This window comes from Nesoenas mayeri, assembly GCF_963082525.1.
Source record: "Nesoenas mayeri genome assembly, chromosome: 5".
NCBI lineage: Eukaryota > Metazoa > Chordata > Aves > Columbiformes > Columbidae > Nesoenas > Nesoenas mayeri.
In genome coordinates, this window is record NC_137548.1 from 13,739,266 (window position 1) to 13,755,662 (window position 16,397).

Sequence of the window (16,397 nt, forward strand, 5' to 3'; positions counted from 1 at the left end):
TGACATTCAGTGTGATTTGGACCTTTAAAATAGGCCAAAAGCTGATCCTTGCTTATGACCATCCAAGTCGTTTGCTATATTTTGGGGTGGAAAAGTGGGAGTTTGAACCTTTTAAATTCAACAGATGTGTTTCTTTATTTTTCTGAAGTCAGACTATTTCCAGAACCAAGGTGCCAGATCTGGAACTGGATGTGGGCAGGGGGCTGGGAAGGAGCCTAAAGGCCAGGTGGGATTCCCAGTCCCCGGCTGTGTCCCCCAGCTGCAGGTGATGCATCCCTGCGGGACAAGGCTCTCTCTCTCATGCATTTCTTTTGCTGAAGAGAGTGGCCAAGGAGAGCTGGTTCTGATGATTTGGTCCAGGCCAGGCAGAGGTGAGAGTCTCATGCTCAGGGTGAGGAGTGAGGCTGCTGGTGGCTCGTGTTGATGCAGTTTTAGCCCTTTTGAGCAGGAGTGGGAAAACAGCGGGTGCAGGACGCCAGTTGTGTCCCTGCTGTAGCCACAGTGGCCCTTTGCCCTGCTGCTTCCTGATGCTTTCTTACCTCTTGTGCAAATGTGGGAATAACCCATTCCTGGGGGAGCAGATCTGTAGCCAATTCTCAGTGACATCTAAATACGTCATACTAATTGAAGGAAAATTGAGCTAGGTACCTAAATGCTTTTTGAGAAAGAGAGCCATTGCTTTGGTGTTTTGGTAAATTACTTGCTGTCCTATTTGCGTAATGTCCAGATTCTCAGACACAAAGCAGGGACTGATCCTTGTGGCAGCAAAGACATTGTGCCTGCTGCACAGCATTTCTGTTTAGAGACTGGAGACAACAGGCATGTGCTGGGACACATCATCACTACATGTTGTATCGCCTGTCCCTTACCAGTGTTTCTGTAGTACAGTTTTTGGGAGTGTAACCAGTAATTCTGCACTTGCGTTGTTTTTTTTTTTGCAATCAGGTTTTCCCTAGCAATTCTCTGAAGTAAGGGATGCAGGAAACTGCAGGTCTAGCAATCCCCTTCTTGGATCCTCTTGACCCTTTAAAAAATGGAACAAACATTGTCTGACGTTTTAAAACCTTCCCCCGCAGGGCACTGTGGATGGGAAGCTGAGCGTGTTCTTGCCGAGCCGAGCTCTTAAATTGATAGTGCCTGTAGTTATATGTAGCTCTTGTGGAGGAAAATAAGAGAAACATCTTAAATCTTTAAACCTCTCAAGGCCATCCTTTCCCTGCCATGCTGTGAACTCTATAATATCAGAAGAAATCCTACATTAATGTGGCCATGCCAAGATGTGCTTGCAGATAGGAAGCCCTCTCTTACTGGGCATGAACCAGTTCCTGCCGTGGTCACTCATGGGGGTCTTTCAAGGCTACTGTGAGCTGTTGTTAATGTACTTGGCTTTTGAAAGCCGTGCATGTGTTTCAGAAAGCCACAGAGTGATGCCGTAGTTGCTCTGTTCACACCACATAGGTCTTGAGGATTACTAGTTTCTGAGCTGAAATATTTTTTTTAAAATAACAGTGGATGGCATGTATGTCTGACCAGATCTGCTTTGAGTTCTGGAATGGATGTGGGTTGTGCTTTCATTTTATTTAGGTTTTGTTTAACTAATGAGAAGCACAAGTAAATGTTGTTTCTTGCCTAGAGGGAGATCTTGAATATGGATCATTAAGAAATGGGGTCAGATGAAGAAGAGAAAATATCGCTGTCCCCAAACTGGAACTTGCAAACCCATGCACTGTGTAACGCCCCACGGAGCTCTAAATCTTCTGTCAGCACTCATACGCCTGCGATGGTCTGCAGTGCTGATAGCAGCGCCTGGCTTCAGGGTCTGTGCTATCCCTACATGTCACAACCACTGTGTTTCAGAAGGCTGGATTGCGTTTTCTCTCGGAGAGTTTGTCTGATGGCTCACAGCACATAACAATTGGAAAATGAGTTTGTTTTTAGTAGTAAACTGTTATGGCTCTTGCAAAATGGGTCTCTCTAGACTGGTTGGGGCAGAAGAACAGCTCCAGCTGACCTCTGGTTTGAGAAGATTGCCGGTCTGCATGGAGGTAGGATGAAGTTATCAGGAGAAAAGGGGAAATAGAAGGTTTTTCTCTCACTTATTCTGAAAACCCACAGCTTGGTGAAATATATGTTTTTCCAAAATTCTGAAAAAATATTGAATTAATGTAGCTGTAAGCTATGTGAAATGAAATCCAAAGGCATTAATTAGAATTCCAAACCATATGGTCACATGAATCTGGAGACCCACACAATTGCATTTTCATATCTGGTGTCAACACTTTAAAATTCATCAATTTACAGCTAGAGTTGTCATAGTTAATTTAACTAATACCATAACATTCCTGAGATGCATCATTACACCTCGTCATGTAAATATAAACGAGGATGATTAGGGGAGAACCACTTGCTTCAAAGAAGTATTATAGCTGAAAAAATGATTACAATTTAGAAGAATTAAAATAAGATGCTAAATGTGTCTGCTTATGCCCCCTTGTTAAAGCCAGACCTTTATTAATTTACACAGTACCCGATTTCTGATATTGTATTTTAACCAATGGCTTGCTTTTAATTGGGATCTTTAAGGAGTAGGTGGTTCAGCTTGGTGGGCTGAATTGGCACCTTAGCTCCAGAAATGTGTGTTCTCCACTATGAGCTGACCACTGCCATGCCTTGGGATGAAGAAGCGATGCCTTCAGGGAGAGGGAGCCGGAAGGCAAGCCAATGTTTCAGCTGAAATGCTGAGCTGTGGCTTGCCTGCACTTTGGTGGGAAGCAAAGCCTGGCCCACTGGTGTTGTCTTTGACTGAGATCCTAGTTGGACCCTCCATGTTTGTGTCTGATCTTTGGCCTGGAGAGGTGGAACAGCCTTAAGTCTCCTCTTGTGCATCAGTTTGACTGGAAACTGTCTGCTCTGAGGTGAATCTAAGGCAGATGCATGTCACGAGTGAGTTGGGTTTAAAAGGCTGATACATTCTCAATGTCTGCTTAGACACTTTTTTTTTCCCCCCAATGGTTAACTTGTCATATTTTGTGTCTTAGATACCTGTGCAGTGTATGTACGTACAAGGAGACAGAATACACCCCTTGTGATTACAGCAGACTTAGGTGGCTGGCAACAAAAATGTTCACAGAGATTTTCCCTGCATTTGTGTGTACAAAATTGGGGCTGCATTGGTGAGAAGCTGACCAAGGGACACCAGTTCAGCGTAGCAATGGCTGCTTTCCAGAGTTTCGTGCAATTCTCTGCCAGTTCTGCCATCATTTGGAAATCTGGTTCTTGTGAGCAAGACCAGCTGCTCTGGACCTCCTCCGCTATGTGAAGGTCACCGTGCAAAGCAGATATGCTCTTGTGGTTACCTGTTTTATTGGTAGGAATTTGGGACTTGCATTCTACAGAGAAGTAGTCCTGCAAGGACTGGGCTTAGCATGAAATTGTGGATATCAAGAACGTGCCTCAAAGCAACCAATTGGTTTGAAAATTGTGATATTGTGTTGTGAACCACTGTTACTAATTGAGTAAGTGGCAGTAGGGCATGAAATAGTCTAAATAAATGTTTCTATAGCTTGGTCTTGAAAACTTTCGCAGATGGGAACTCCATAGCCTCATCAGGCAATGACTTCCAGTGTGGTACCGTCATTCCTAACTGGAAGGCTTTTCCTAACCTGTGACCTAAATCTTCATCATTGCCATTTAGGTCTGGTTTCACCTTCTCCGATCTGCCGTGGGAAAGGAGAACAGGTTATTCACTTCTTTCCAGATACTTGTCATGTATTTTAGAGATAGTTATCGTGTCTATCCTCAGTCTTTGCTAGACTAAACAACCTAGTTCCTTCAGTCATTCTTTGTAGGTCATGTTTTCTAGGTTGCAGAGAAGTCTTGCTCCCCAGTGGACTGTCAAATCAATCTGCTTCCTTTTTTTGAAGCGTTATGCCCCAAACCAGCTGGCTGTGCAAGGGTGATGCTAAGCAGAGAGGGAGGAGTTGGTACAGGCAGTCTGCTGGTCACCAGCAGATCAGTGTGTCAGTCTCTATGGGGAATAGCAAACTCCTTGAGCTTCATGACCAGTGCACGTGCTTGATGTCCTGGCCTCAGAGAGGGAGAAGCCTGCTCGGTGCAGGGGCCACTGCCTCTGAGGTTCCCACGTGTCTGAGCAGGTTATTGGAGCTCCAGGGGAGTTTTCAGCCTGGGCTGAGTTTTCTTGGCAAGGCTTCAGGGTCCCTGAAGTATCTATGAGTAGGTCCTTGCTTTTGGAGTCCCAACTTCCTTTTTTATTTTAAGTATATCTTCTGTCAAGCAGAAATACATGTAAAAGAGGAGACTGAGGAAAGGGAGTCGAGTACTTATTTTCTCCCCTTGACTCATGCATCAAGGTGCCTAAGTTTCCACAGAGCCTCTCAAGCTTTACCTCTGAAAACTAGGTGGGTTGCCATTGCTTTAGGAATTATTTTTTTTTCTTTACCTCCTAGTGTTTCAGCTGATTTCATAAGAAACTCCATTGGAGTGTGGTGTGTATGGGACCTTGTGCAAGGAAACCAAACCAAGGGACAATGCTTATTGTCTCAGTGTGACACAGACTGAGGAACCTTCTCTGCCTTGAGCTCACAATTTATGCTTGGGCTCAAAACAGATTTTGCAGAAAGCGATTGCATGGAAGGGACCAGCTACCCAGCCTGTTTTCGTCAGCAGCAAAACTGGTTGCTTGCTGACCTCTCCTTCCCCTCCACCAGTCTGCCCTAAGTTACCTTGTCCTCCTCTGCAACGACCAGGAATTCCAGCACCAAAGTCAAACCACCTCCTGTAGTCACACATATGGTAAAGGCACCTCAGCAAAGCAATATCCTAAAACATGGTCAACTGGTACCACGCAGCCAAGCTGCTTGCCCAAAGCTGGGTATCAAGCCCACATCCCAACTAGCATTACCTGTGGCAAAGAAATGACTAACGAAGCCCTACAGCCTTTTTCCCAGAGCTCAGGATCACACCCCTGTGCATTTTTCTCTCTGCTTGTTGATGGATAGTGCTTCTGTGCTTTCCCCTCCCCGAACACGTGGGACATGTGCCAGCCCCGGGCATTGTGCAAGCGCCTGGCCTTGCCAGGCTGCCAGGCGCGGGGGCGTTGCAAGAGGACACACGGCTGTTCTTGCAGCCTTTGGAGGCAATAACCGTAATTTCCCATTTCTTCAGTATTGGCAACAGTTTTAAAGGATGGAAGGTAATTACCCTGTGAAATAGGTTTTATTTCCTACCAGGTCTTTTGTCTCTGCCAGGTAGTCTCAAAACTTGAGTGTTTGGAGGAGAATTTCATAACACATGACTGATCATTCTACAGTCCACGTGTGGATTTGACCTTGGAGTGTTTGTAGAGACTTGGTGGAGCTGTTGAATACAAATGTTTTTTTTTTTTTTTTTACATCCTCGGTATTTGCTAAACATTTAGGTCTCAATCATCTGCTGACTTGCTGTTTCGAGCTGCACACACCAACAAGCAAACTCTGCCATTTGCATTGCTCTTTTCCCTGCCACACTGCGGGTTAAACAATAACCGAGTCGGGACATTCATTACTTGTGTGAAGCGTCTCTTGGAGCTTGAAACCAGGGCTTTGCTCCAATATATGGCAAGATTTATGGCCTGGTGGATAAATTTGATTTAACAGAGCTGAAACTGTAATAAAATGATTATATCAAATTGCAGCATATGGATAGGGGAATCAGGTGGGGCTCAGATACCTCCTGAAAATATTCGCTTTTCTTTTCCTTCCTCGTTCTGCTTTAAAACCTTGCTAAAGCAGGGAGCATAAACAAAGCAGATAGGTTTGGAAAGGATCACTTCTGACTGGCTGACTTCAGAAGGATGGGTAATTTTGAAACAACAGCATTATTTCTTTGAGGATGAACTGACTCAGAGCATTTCTTCTTTCCTTTCTCCTGCCCCAAGAGATAGATTTTATTTTGTTGCAAGTACAGGTCCAGCCAGAGGAAAAAAATTGTTTTTCCTTATTAAATATTTTTGAGGGAATCCTCATGGAGAATTCAGCCCATGTGTTAAAATCTTTGAGAAATCGACTGTACCTTAGTGCATGTTTCTTTCTCTGCTCCTTCACTGTCCTACCTTGAAACACCTGGTACCTAAAACAGGGATAAAACAATAAGAAAATGCTGTCAATAGAAGGAAAAGAGGGTGAAAGATCAACATGATCTTCCTGCTTTATCCAACACCTTGTTGGGATTAATCCTTTGGCCTATGATTGTTTGTTGGTTTTGGACAGAAGATGGAATGTTGTTGATGAAGTGCTGGATGGAGGCAGACCAAAGCTGTGGAGCAAGTCAGGCCAGCAGTGTAGGCACAACTGTTGATGCATCTGGAAAGGACAGGCCTGTACCTGGCTTAAAAACTTGCATTCAGATTATTTCTGCTCCTATCTGAGTAGGTCTGTCTCTGGCTAGGATGGCTTTTGATATGTATTTTGAGTTTAACCACCCATTATTAGTGTTCCCTCCCTGTCTGAGAAGGGTAGGCCAGCACCACATCCGTATGATGATGGGAAGCTGATCCTGTTCATTCTTGGATCTCCTCAATACAGATGTAGAAAGCTTCTTGGATGTGGTTGTATGCTCCAGAGCTCCCCGGGAGGGAATGAGAACCAGCCAGCCAGGCACTGTAACATCCTTGGGATTAAGTGATCTCTTCTTGGAAAAAAGGAAGGAGGGAGAGTAATCTATCAAGGCATCATGGAAAGGAGAGGTGACTTTTCCCCTCAGGAGCAAAGCAACTGTCCTTTGTTGTGCTTCAGAGCTCTGTGTTGCCGCCAGGAGCTTCCAGTGATACAGGCTAACATGAATTACATTAATATAGTCAATCCAAAGCTTAATTTTATGAAGGCTACAAAGCAAGCTGGACTGGGGAGATGGATCAACTTTTTCCCTACAACTAGTTTTCATTAAAATGATTTGGAGGGTGTGCCTGTACCTTGTCACGGAGCGCAACCCAAGGCCGGCCGGATGCCTGTGGGAATAAAGGCTGGAGCGGTGGATCCGGGCATAACGTAATCTCCTCCGGGGAAGGTTGTACGTCAGGACTTGTTCGCTTGGCCGCAGCGCTATCCTGCTCTACTCGCTTGAGATCTGCTCAGCATTGCTCTTAGTTCTCCCTGCCACACCTTCTGTGGTGAGCAGATAAGCACTTTTTGGGGGGGATGATGTAAGTTTTTCCGTGTTTGAATGCCACAACGCCAATTTAAGGCAACAAAGCGAAATTACATCCTATCTCATAATGAAGAGTGCTGCTCAAATAGATTCGATCACTTAGTTTCAGATCCTGTGCAATCATGAGAGACGGTGTTCATGGAAAACAGGCGATCATGGTGCAACAGCAATACTGAGGGAGAGTGGTTGTCAGTTAGGGTGCACAGGAGATTTATTTACATTTTATATATATATTTACAGAGGTAATAGTACTAGCAAATCAAGTAATAGGAATAGTGGTTGCAGTCTGAGAGAAGTGGGTCTGGACGCAGACATTTTCTGGCATTTTGGACTACAGTCCGTAGAAACCCTGCTCATTCCATTTAAAATAATGTTCACAAATGGTCGGTTCAAAATTCACCAGTACAGATCATTGCTTTCCAGAAGCAGTGCTTTATGCTTTTCATTGGCCATTGCTTACAGCATCAGTGGACAGTGCAAGGAGAAAATGTGCTCATTAGATATGAACTTAATTGAGAGTGACATGGCTGGGTATTAATATTAGTCTTGCTGCAGGCTTTTCCTTTCCTTTTTTGTGTTTATAGTCATGCTAGTAGATACCGAGCATGTTATCCGTTTACCGAATTCCACAGCAGCACTGTCAATAAAAGAGATAGATTTCCCAGTTTCTTTCTAAATGGAGATGCAACATCAGATGCCCATCTCCTCCAGATGCAGAGCAGGAGGGCAGGGCTCTGCCTGGCTCCGAGCACCAGCTCACCCTTGCTACAGATGTGACCTTTTTTTGATGGTATTTCTGTTTGCAGGAATCTGCAGTCATGGTGGTTACAGTGCCTTATGGAGTTTAACTTGGCATTTGCTTTTCTGAGGAATGGTCTGGTGACAAGAAGCTGACACAGATTTCTTTGGGTTCCTGCCTCTGGGCACTTGTACTTCTTTCACATCTCACCAGAATGTGCTTGGGAGAAGAAATAAATTAACTAGATGGAATGGAGGGGTCTGTTTTCACTGGCAACAAGAGAAGCACGCTGGGAAACATGGGCAAGCGCACAGCTCTGATTGGTGCTGTGGGAGGCGGTGGTTTGTATAAAGAGCAGGATGTGCTCCTTTGTGCTTGAGAGGTTCCCCATGTAAGACAGACCAAAGATGCCGGGTGTGTTGCTGTCGTGACTAATTCAACTCCTTTTGGTACATAAGTTTTTTTTTTTTAGCATACGATTCCTTTTTTCCCAACTTTTCCTTGCCCCTGCACTTTCTGTATGTGAAGCAGCAAGGCAGGGGAAGGTGCAGGTGCCCGTCACAGGGTGGTTTGTGGCTGCGTGGTCCCTGGCTCCACACGCTGTCCCGCTGCTCATGGCCAGGACGAACAATTACCAGAGCGGTTTGTCTCACAAGTCACTGCCATCTGTGCAGGGCGCCTTGTCTGCCGAACAAAAGGATTTGGAGGGTCTGAGGGGCTACAGCTTTAAAACCCCCAGCTGAATGGAAGAAAGGATGCTGTCAGCCGCTTCTGACTGCACGCGGGAGCTTTGTTCCCTTCTGAAACGTTTAGCGCCACTTTTATTACCTGCAGCCGTGCCAGCACTTGGCAGCGTGGCATTTATTTGGGGACAGGGTAATAGATTTAGTCATTCTGCCTGCTACTGATATGTTTTGCTTTGTTTATATATGTTTTACAGGGTCGGTCTGGCAGTTTTGTCTCCTGGGTAATTAAGCTGAATTATTGAAGGCTCTGAAATTAACACTGTTGTTTTTAATAATTAAAATAAAGTAAATCTCAGCCTGTTTCACAAGTTAGGTTATTTCCTCTTCCTGATTTTGAAGGTGCGTGTGAACTTGTTCGGAAGAATGTGGGCACTCAGGTAGCCTGGTTTTAAAATTTTGTTTAACAAAAACATGGGGGAAAACCCTAGGTCTCCTGTAAGGTCTCTCAAAACATCCAAGCCTTAAAAGAGAGCAGTAGTTGGAGGAAGTCAGTGTGTGGTCATCACTGCTGGTAGGAGTCTTTCTTGCCCACTGCTCTAGACAAATCAGAGAATTAGAGTGTGTTGGAGACTATCCTAGAGTGGGGAAGGAGCTTTACAGATAGATGACTTTTTTTCTTTAAGTTATGTTTAAAATTTTTACTGGCCCAATTATATAGATATTTCAAAATTTTTTCTTCAAACATTTGAATTTCATTTTTCAGTCAATATTGGGATTTCCTATTTGCTGTGGATTTGAGAATATTCCTCATTTGCTGTTTGGAAATTGTAGGATGTTGAATTTCCAGGAGTGTGGGTTGGTTAACTCCTGTGTTAGACTGAGATTCTGGCCTTCATTCTGTAACTGGGCCAATTTGAACCCAGCTCTGTGTCTATGAATGACTCAGGCTTACTTCTTTCGACAAGGGTTTGCAAAATCTGTCTCTTTCTATACCAGATTTTCTCATTTCTTGCAGAGCCAAGAGCTGTAAGTGTGGGTAGTGACATCCACATGTGTGTGGAGCTGCAGTGAGGGAAGGGGATGCTTCCCATGAGGATGGTCAATAGGGACTGAGATGCTCAAGTCCCACTAGTGCTACTGCCAGCTGGGGATGAGCATTTTGTGGCAGTGAAGGAACAACAAGAGTCAGACCAAAGGCCAGGAATGGTCAGAAGGTAATTCAGGCTGGAAGGGACCTTAGGAGATCTCTATTCCAACCTGCTGCTCAAAGCAGGGTTGACCATGAGATCAGAGGAGGTTCCTCAGGCCATTGTTTTGCTAGGTCTGGAAAGCCTTGGAGGCTGGAGACCGTGCGGCTTCTCTGGGCAGCCTGTTGCAATGCTGGACTGAAGGAATGAGGAAGCTCCACAAGCCAAAAAGTCTTTTTGTGTCTCTGCTTGTGCATGTGGTAATGTCTAAAGCTGCAGAGGAGAAGGTCACAAGTGGGTTAGGAGAGCTGGAGAGCAAGAGGAGTGGTCCAGCCCCAGCAAATTCAACTGGTTTGTCTGTACACACCCCACACTTTACATTGATAAACGTATTGTTGTATTTCCTTGGCAACACAGTCTGCTATGGCAACAACTGGCTCCGAGTTTGCAGCCTGTGGGTAAGGGAGGGGAGGTGATGGAGAGCTTGGTGTTGGCCAGCGCAAGGACTGGGGCTGAGCAGCTCTATTTTCTAGGGTGACAAATATGGGCCATGAGCTCCAGTTGCTGCATGAGACTTCACCGCTGCTCTCAAAGTTGATGGCTGCAGCGGGGCACTTGCCAAGGAAAGGCTTGAGGATGTGGCTTTGGCTTGCGGAACGTCACCACCTCTTAAGCTTCAAATTAGTCACCACATGAAAGAGAGGAGCCAGTGTGTCGTTAAGGCACTGGATTGGGCCTCATGGGACTGGGGTTGTCTGCAGACTTCTTGTGTGACCTTAGGCAAGTCACTTAGCTTCTCTGTATCTTGGTTCCCATCTGTAAAATGGGGTTAGCAAGGCTTCTTCATTCACTGTGTCCAACTGAATCATAAGCTCTTTGGGCAGTGGTGACTTTCTTGGTTATTGCAAGATGAAGCTTCAGGCTCTGCTGTGGGTTGTCTGGATACTGGTGTCATACCTAGCTCCTAGGCCAACATGCTCAGGTAGACCACTGCTTTAAAAATAAGGAAGATTGCCTCAGGAGCCAGGAGGACACATTTTCTAAATCTTGCCACCCACCAATGAATTTGAGTGGGCTGAGGTATCGAGTGTCCAGTCCCTTAAACTTGGCATGGTATGGGGAATGTCTCTCCTTCGCTGGTTCTGTGGAAGGAGACCCTTCTCTCTTACCTCTCCACAGCTTTGCCGTTTGTGTTTTGGGTTTGCAGAGCCTCTTTCCTCCCTGAAGAAGCAGAAAAAACCTGTGTTTTTAGGGTCCTGCATGGTAATGGGAGGCTCAGACCTGCCAGGATGGGTTTCAGCATGTCTCTTGGGGAACCTCTTTGGGCTAAATTGGCTGAGCTCAGAGGGCAGAGGGGCTAGTAAGAGGCACTGGAGGTGGCTGCATTATGGTCCCCATCTCTCAGAGGTTTGCAAGCTTCTGTGTTCTTGCTCTGTCTTGCACATATTTATTGCTGCTGACCATTTGCAAGAAAAAAAGAGGCATTCTCAAATGATGCTGTTAATACACATATTTTAAAGATTTTTAATGTTGTCTACCCTCTGCCCCACATTCCGTCTCATTCCCTTGCAGAGGAATGGGTGAAGGGTGAGGGGATCACTTGAACCATTTGTGTTCCTGGGGAATATTCACTGGAGCATCTCCCAGATCACTTGCAAAGAAACGTTTCAGCATTTAGATGCTGAGCTGGTACAAAGCTCCTTTGGATGAAATACTTGGCAAATAAATTTTCACATCTCTGAAACTGTGGGAAGATTTTTTTAATTGGAAAATCTGGTTCAGTCCCTTCCTAATTTTCAGGAAAGACTGATGGAAGGATTATGACCAACCCTAATTTTGCAAATGAGGTAAGAAGGCAAAGCCAGTATAATAAAACCACAGGGTAATATGTCATCTTGTGCCCTTTCTTCACTCACTAGTTGCGTACAATTTAGTTGTAATGATGTGTGAACTTTTTTCCAAGTAAATCTTCTTGAATATGTTTTGCCAAAGGAAAGAAATCTCAGTAATACCAGATCTCATGATATCTCCCTGCTGTTTGGGGCATGCAAATTATGGGTGAGTTTCTAATGTGTTAAGTTCCCACAAGCCTAAACCAAATCCTTAAGGAGAAACCAGTGGGAAAGTCATTTCCCCTAGCATTGCAAAGGTGATTTTTTTTTTAATTATTATTTAATGAACGTAAATATTAGCTAAGATTTCTTTTCTTAGGAACAAAATTCATGAGCTTTCCCATTGCTGCATGGGCATCTTGCCTGAGCAGCAACTGATGGATTCATCCTGCTGGGGCTCAGTTCTCCCAGCATTTTCATATCGATGTATTTGAACTGACTTCTTGATGCCGAGCCGAAAGCCTGGGTGACCATGCAGGAGGGTTTGAGGAGCTGCCCCAGGGGCAGTGGAGGGCAGTGGGGCTCGGAGGTGCAGGTCATGGTGCTGATGTGCAGATGGGTGCTGCGAGAGCATATTTGGCATCTCTTGGGGGCTGCAACGGCAGGGAAGCAACTTTGCTGTGGCATCACACCTACCAGTGCTGGAAAAGCCTGACTGGCTCGTCCTGCCTATCTTCCCAGTGCTCACGTTGAATTGGCCTTCTAATGTGCATAGTCTTCCCAGGAGGCTGCTTTTCCAACCTGCTGATCCTTGGATCTGGCCGATACCCGCCACTGTTGTTGTTTTCTTGGTTTCCAAGTGCTGGATCCCTTTGCAGCCTAGAAGGTGGGCATGAAGTGTTTGCCCCGTGTCTTTTTTCCCACGCAAACATCGCTTTAGATGCTGCGGCTGGATTATGCAATGCAGATAGGTGGGGATGGTCTTTTTTCTGCTGGTGGTAGAAAGGGAAAGTTGTTTTGCTAAGATAAAAGTGGGATTTTCTCAAATAACTTGGTGCACAAAATAACATCCCTTTACCAACTGTGTTATCCTTGGCAGGTGGGGACGGCTGGAGCTCTGCTTTTGGGGGAGGAGGCAGTGGGTGAATCAAAGTTTTGGGAGTGCATAATTTTTGACAAGGGTTTTGAACAGTTCCCTGTTCTCCAGGGGAAAGGAGGGGAGGGGTGGGCTTTGTGTGCACCTGGGGTGGCCTGTGGAGATGACCTGAGTGCTGGCAGTGCCTTCCCCCAGAGCTGCAAGGCTGCCTGTGCCTCTGGGCCAGCACTGCTCTCCTTTGGCCACTGTTCTCTGTGTGCCCATCAGCTGAGATGCAGCTCCCGGCTGTGTCCTCATGCTGTTGCCCTCCATGGATCTCACCACGGGTTTGCTGTTGCTGTTGTTGGGGCTCTGCCACTGGCTGCTGGCTGCCTGCGTCTGCATAGCAGACATCTTCCCCAGATGCCAGCAAGGCTGTTAGTGCTAAAATTAGAGTGGCAGGTTGTGGGTCCCCAAGCGCCGATGGCTCTGCTGCCTCGGCGGCAACCGGCATGCTGATGGTCTGAACGAAATAAAACAGTTCGTGCTCTTGTGCGACAGACAGACCAGGGTTTTGGGGGGCAAGAAGGAAGAGGACAGACAGTTACGTTTTCTGTTTTATATTTGTGCTTTCTTGCCCTTGGTGGTGTCCTTCATGGGCAAAACCACAGACAAGTGTAATATGTCTGCATCATTTTAATATCAGTAATTATAATTCAGAAAAGATTTTAAAAAGTCAAGGATGACCCAGTAACTGCGGTAAACTCCCTATGACAAACTCTCCAAGGGCATTGTATAATGAAGGCCCCATGGCTCTTCTGGTGATTACAGATCCATTAGGTAAGTGTACAGTACCTCAACAAGCTGCCAGTTGTTACATGGAAACATGAGAATATTTGTTAAATTTTTTGTTACGGTGGTTTTTAAGTTATTGTCACTGAACCCATTGTTCTGGCGTCTGAATATCTGAGATCCACTTAAAAAATGAAGGCAACACTAGTAAAAGCTAAAAAACCCAAAGAGTGAATCTTTACCATTTATCCACTGTCTAAATTAAAAGTAGTTACCAAGAGCAAAAGTATTTGCACTTCATTATATGAGCACTGACTGTTCCAACTGAGGAATCATGAGATTGTGAAGAAAATTCAGTTCAAGGATGAGCCCAACTTGGAATCTATTAAATAGCGTCTGTCATCTTCCCTTCTTCAGTCAAGCTGTATTAATCTGTCTAAGAGCTCACATTCCCAGGGGCCACCCAGCGCTTGCTGTACTGTGGCAGTGACCTGAAGGAAAAGTGTGTTACTTGTGTTATTTTATACAAAAGCTGAAACTAAATTTTTTACCTAACCAAAACAATCAGTGAAACCAGTAGTTGGAGTGCTAGAGGATCCTAAGAGGCACTTTTATCCATTACTTCCGTCCTGGACATGCCCATTTCTGCATGTGATCGCCTTTATCCAAAAGACCCATTACCCGTTCATAGGGGCACAGCTCATCTGGTAGTAATGAGACATGGGTATTCAAGTTGGTGAGATTCATCCCTGAGGTAATTTCAGTGACTTCAGTAGAATTTAACCAGGACTGAATTTGCCTCTAAATCTTTATCTTTGCAAATTGATTTTGGTGGAATCTACTTTTAATTATGCCTTACCTAAGTATACCAGATTTACTATCACAAGGGAGGAATGCTCTAATATCCAAAATAAGCACAGTGAGTATGGCCATCCCCTTAGATGAATGTTGCCTTGATACTGTGTGTGACATGTGGTGATGGTGTGTAAAAAAAAATTATATATATATATATATATATCTGCAAAATAAACCAGTATTGAAGGACGCATGAGATCAGAAGGGACCCTTGGGATTGGTGAGTGGTCTTGTGCCATAGTGAGTGCTCCCATTTGATGCCTTCTAAAATTTTTGCTTCTACTGCTCGTATTGCAAGGCTGTTCCTGAATTTCATACCTCATTTTCCTAATTTCTAGCCTAAACATCTTCAAATCTAGTCTATGTTCATATTTTCCTCCCTTTCAGCTGCTGAACATTTTGTTTTCCCTGCCATCTTCTTGCCCAAGGCAAATGCTGCTTGTGTCCTGAAGGAACACAAATCTGTTGGTGTGAATCCTGAGTTTTGGTATCATTATGTCCCTTTCATCCTAATAACAGCATGTAACCTCATGATGTATACTAGGGATGTCATAGGCAGCGATGCAAAATGACTCTTAACTGTTCGGCTCCCACCTGGGAACCTGGCTAGCGCAGCACGCTGGAAGAAGACCTATAGGAGTACAGTCAAGGGCACCTTAAAATTCCTGGTTGATTCTTACAATTACAGAGAAACATGTTTGAGGCAGTCTTGGCTCACAAAAAGAGCAGTGTGACTCCTCTGGCATGCACTGTGCTGCTGTGCCTTGCAGTTCCCTGCTCAGCATTTTTACCTGGGGTACCCTCCCTGGGCTGTTTTAGGTGAAGATGAACATGGGTGTTGAGGAGCACATGGGTCTTGCTGGGGATGTGCAGCTCTGTGAGTTCTCCACTTTTCCTGTGCTGTGTGCCTGCCCCACTGGCTGTGCCAGGCATGTGGGGAGCAGTGGGGAGAAGACAACCTGCTGCCTGAACTGTGGGGCTTGGGGATGGGCAAGGAAGACCCTGCTCGTGGCTGTGCTGAAGGCTCGTGCCGCAGAGCTCTTATCCAGCAAAGCAGATGTATGTGTGACTGACTCTAGGTGCTGGCTTTTTGTCATTCCTCAGGTTACTGAGCTGTTCATCCAGGATGTAACGCTTCCTTACCTCTGCGAGAAGCTTCGCTTAGCTTTATTGATATGTAGTTTATGCACATTTTTTCTCTCAGTGGGAATGACTAGGGCAGAGCTCATAGAGAGGCGTTATACGGCACCATTGGAGCGCAGCAGTGCCACTGTGGTATCCAGAACTTTATCAAGTTGTGTAGGAAAAGCTGTGAGTACTGTGTAGCGTGTTTTCAGTACCAGATTTGTTGGCAGTACCAGATTTGTTAATGCTGTGGAGACAACTGGTTTGCAACCCAGCATGGCTGGGATGCTGCCTGGTCTGAACTACCACTTTTCATTCCGCTTAGCTGAATATCCTGAGCTACAGAGGGGAAAAAACAGAGGGGAGCTATTAGCTCTGGTTCAGAGACGAAGCACTAGGCATGTGGTTTTGCAAGCGGCTTCGACTGACCTTGTGTTGGGCGGCTGCCAGGGACCAGTGCAGCTCCCCATGCCCAGCTGCACGTCCCTCCTGCCTTGTACAAGCCCTGGCTGGAGATGCCATGCGTCACCAGGTCATCACGGGATGCTGTGGGGTAGCATTGCCCCTTTAGGCAGCTGCCTGCAGTTGTATGGGCATGAAACCCTGGGTCTTACCCATAGTTTAATGGCAAGTTTTAAGTATAATATTGACTTTTCAGCTCCTAGGCTTTGGCTTGCTGCCTCCCCCATACTCCAGTCCTTGCCCTCCTGCCTTCCCTTTCACAGGATTTCACAGATCCAGGATCCTTAGCCAGCTCTGATATCTTATGTGTCTGAAAACAGCATTTTTATGCATTGATGGTGTAAGAAGAAATGAGAAACCTTTCTGTTTTTGTGATACCCCTTTAATGCATTTTGCTTGAGGAAGCATTTGTTAAAAGGGTCGAATAGGGTTAGAGAAGAT

At 45.4% G+C, this 16,397-nt stretch overlaps 1 protein-coding gene across 1 annotated transcript in view; it reads left to right on the forward strand.

Moving 5' to 3' along the window:
- CCDC85C (coiled-coil domain containing 85C) overlaps nt 1–16,397 on the forward strand; it is a 113,138-nt gene that overhangs the window by 32,898 nt on the left and 63,843 nt on the right. The window lies entirely within an intron of this gene.